Source organism: Scyliorhinus torazame, chromosome 18 (genome assembly GCF_047496885.1).
Source record: "Scyliorhinus torazame isolate Kashiwa2021f chromosome 18, sScyTor2.1, whole genome shotgun sequence".
Taxonomy (NCBI): Eukaryota; Metazoa; Chordata; class Chondrichthyes; order Carcharhiniformes; family Scyliorhinidae; genus Scyliorhinus; species Scyliorhinus torazame.
In genome coordinates, this window is record NC_092724.1 from 146,582,649 (window position 1) to 146,586,509 (window position 3,861).

At 46.7% G+C, this 3,861-nt stretch overlaps 1 long non-coding RNA gene across 1 annotated transcript; it reads right to left on the reverse strand.

Moving 5' to 3' along the window:
* Positions 1 to 1,037: 1,037 nt before the first annotated feature.
* LOC140394863 (uncharacterized) lies at positions 1,038 to 3,544 on the reverse strand. Its single transcript, XR_011936050.1, has 2 exons — positions 3,132 to 3,544; positions 1,038 to 1,603 (listed from the first exon to the last, which is right to left on the reverse strand). It is a non-coding gene; the product is annotated as an uncharacterized lncRNA (long non-coding RNA).
* Between the last annotated feature and the right edge of the window lie 317 nt (positions 3,545 to 3,861).

Sequence of the window (3,861 nt, forward strand, 5' to 3'; positions counted from 1 at the left end):
GAAAGGGCCCAGCTACCCCTCCAACAGCTTGGCATGGCAACAAGCAGCAAGCCCCTGCTTTATGAGGCAATAAATTATGCTGATCTGTCTCAAGCAAGTGGCTCTTTGAAAGAACGTATCCGGTAGCCCCAAACAGCAGCCATCATTTAATTTTGTGTTGAATTAGTGGGTGAAATGCATTGACCTCCAGAACGACTATAGTACGGCGGGAATTCGCAGATGCAGCCTGATTGGTTTTGACAGAATATTGTTGGCTGCATTTTCACATTTCTTTATTATTTGGACGGGAAAGAATGCCCAGCAGTATCTTCCAACTCCCGAACACAACGGCTTACAGTTTTAGTAAATGCAACGTTGTCTCACTTTAGCCAAGGATCACACTTTACTGTGGATGCCTTACAAAGTGGCTTTTCAAACTATTATTAGAGGCGTCCTTGCCTAATCATTTCAGAATGACCAGAATATGGTAATCTGATGGCCTGCTAAATTGGCCTTCTCTCGTAACTTTCTATTGGGATCCAACGCCATGCCAGGCGGACAATGCAAATTGGCATCAAGCGGTAGTGGGTGGAACACTGGGTCGTACTCTGAATACCCAGGAGAAAAAAACAGTCATGGACCAGCAGTCAACTGTGCTTTGGGCACCGGTTACTCTGGTTAACAGACGTTTAACGATGGGTGGTTGGAAGCCGGTTGATCCTGGTTAACAGACAGAAGCAGGTCGATCCCAGTCAATGTGGGGTTGATCTCAGCTGGTTAGAATCTGACTGATCCCACTTACAGTGCAGTTCCCTTGACATTAATGATGGCCCCATTCCCCGAATCATGATGACATTTTGCGCTTCACCATGACAGTGATGTGTGTTATTATAAAAATCCAGTTTGGCTGAGCTTGGTTTTCATGCGGGGAATGATTGAATTGAGACAAGAATTCTTAAGCTCCCAGATGGCCCACCCCACATGAAGTAAACTCATAAATTTGTAGATGCATGTGGAATTGTGACTAAGTGTTGTTAAGAACGTCAAGGAGACGGTAGTTGATTTTAAACTTTAATGGCAAAAACAGAAATTAAGCAATGCAAAACTCAATTAAACCACGCAGTACATGTTCCAGAAACTCAGGCATGACTATGTCTCTGGTAAACGCGGTTTCTTATATAGATCCTGGATCTCGTCAGATATGTGATTGTTCATTTTCCGCATCTCCTTTGGCACATCCTTTGTGCTGAGATCCTGGGTATGGAGGTGACGTACAAAGCATGCTGGTGGACAAAGAGAGGTCACAACAGCACACGTGACATAGTCAGGTGAGAGCAGCAGGAGATCAAAGACACAGAAGAAGATGACAAACATTAACATTAGAATTTACATTCGAGAAATTCCCTTTCACTGTATTCAGTTTAATGAGTGAAAGTGCTGACTCTAGTGTTGCCCCACGGCCCACGAACTGCGGACATACTAGGCCGCAGACCAATCGCTCCCGCAGGGTCTTAGTGCCCCAGATTTCAGCGGCCAGAGTCTTCACAAAGAGGGAATTTGTCCTCTGGACACAGGCCACATCCCACAGGTGATTTTCGATGGTGGCCCCACCACGCGAATGGTGCTGCAGGTGAAAGGACAGGCAGTTAATGCACGTTCAACAGTAAAATCACATATTCCATCACTGTTCAGATGCAGTTGCATGCAAACCCTCCCCCCCAGCACTGACACCAAACTAGTTGTGAGGAGGATGCAAGGTGTTTTTGACAGGCTACGTGAATGAGCAAGGACATGGCAGATGGAATATGGTGTGAATAATTATGAAGTGATCCACTTTGATAGAAAAAACAGAAAGGCAGAGTTTTTCTGAAATGGTGCGCAACCATTGATGATGAGAATCATTTAAGATAAAATACCGTGCCATCAATTGCCTCATCGAGGCTTCCAGCTGCCTCTTCAGGTTCTAGCAGCGTTGGTGATGGCTGCCTTGCAGCTGCTGCTACTGAAACTCGGGTCGCTGTCGTATGAACCGCAATCATCAGCATGTTGTAACATAAGGTTGGGCTGATTTGCCAGTTCCGCTACCTTATAATATCGCAGCACAAGGAAACCACGCAGCTCCCTTGAACATGTTCCACAATGTAATATGGTCAATTCTATTCACCGGCTTTTTCCCCATATCCCTTAATGTTTTTGCGTTACAAAATGCTAACAAACTCAGTTTTAAAATTAGCGATGGATCCAGCATTAATGGCGCAAGCAAAAAACTGCAGTGCAGGCAATCAAAAATATTCTTATCTTATCAGCAAAAATTGCCAATTTGCAGGAGAGGGTTCAAAACTCCACCTTTTGTCCATAGACGTATTTGCTAATTTCACTCCTGAAAGGTTTGGTTCCAATTATTAGACCATGCCCCCTTGTCCTAAACTCCCCAACCAGTGAAAATAGTTTCATTCTGTCCATCCTATCTGTTCCCCTTAATTTCTTGGCAAAAATGTTGCGTTCCCCCCTCCCCCAACTGGCTCTGAGGTGGGGGGGTCGCGTGATATGCATGGAAGCGATTCCCTCTGTGTTCCCGCCTGCCCTGACCTGGTAGCGATTTAACGCTTGGGTGGGCAGAGCCTTGGACAGGAAGCTTGTCTTTGGCCCAATTAAGGTCCAATCGGCACTTAAGGGAGTGAATGGTGGCAGCACGATGGCGCAGTGATTAGCACTGCAGCCTCATGGCGCTGAGGTCCCAGGTTCTATCCCGGCTCTGGGTCACTGTCCGTATGGAGTTTGCACATTCTCCCCGTGTTTGCGTGGGTTTCACCCCCACAACCCAAAGATGTGCAGGGGAGGTGGATTGACCACGCTAAAATGCCCTTAATTGGATAAATGAATTGGGTACTCTAAACTTATTCTTAAAAAGGGAGTGAATGGCAGCTTGGGGAAGGATGGGGTGGAAATAAAGGTAGATAGATCTGGGTGGGAAGACAGCTGGGCTGGGGTACCAGAAACCCCCTTCTGGCTGTGGGTGTCCTCTCCTTAAGGCCTGGTGTTCTCTGGACCTCCTCCCCCCACCCAGCCTATCCTCCGAGACCCCAATCGCCCTTCTGGTGACCCCCAAGGGGTTCCCTATTTTCCCCTTCCTGAGACTCCTGACACTTAACTTTTTCTCCGGTTCCCTGGACTTAGGTTCAGGAATCTTCTTGCAGTGCCTCGTCTAAATGGCACATCTCCAATGCAGGTCTTCTGCCTGAGTGAGGGACAAATGCTTCCCTACTGCCAATCAACACCATTAGAGTCAACGGAAATTGCCTATGTGGGATGTAACTATGGCAATTTAAGATGCCGTTATTCGGGAAGTTGGAAGCCTTTGACCCAAGTCTGGAAGACTGGAACCAGTCTGCAGTCACATGAGGTATTTTTTTCCAGGCAAATGGGATTTTGGGGGAAGCCAGGCAGAACATTCCCTTCTTGACCACACTGTGGGGCCCAAACGTCTGGGATCATAAAGAGTTTGACTTACCTAGCTGCACTGGACTCCAGATCCTTTGTTGAGCTGGTTGCTACGGTTTCGGAATGCTATGACCCTTCCCTAATTATGTAACAGTATTGTTTTATTACGATGTGGAGATGCCGGCGTTGGACTGGGGTGAGCACAGTAAGAAGTCTTACAACACCAGGTTAAAGTCCAACAGGTTTGTTTCGATGTCACTAGCTTTCGGAGCGCTGCTCCTTCCTCAGGTGAATGAAGAGGTATGTTCCAGAAACAAATATATAGACAAATTCAAAGCTGCCAGCCAATGCTTGGAATGCGAGCATTAGCAGGTGATTAAATCTTTACAGATCCAGAGATGGGGTAACCCCAGGTTAAAGAGGTGTGAATTGTGTCAAGCC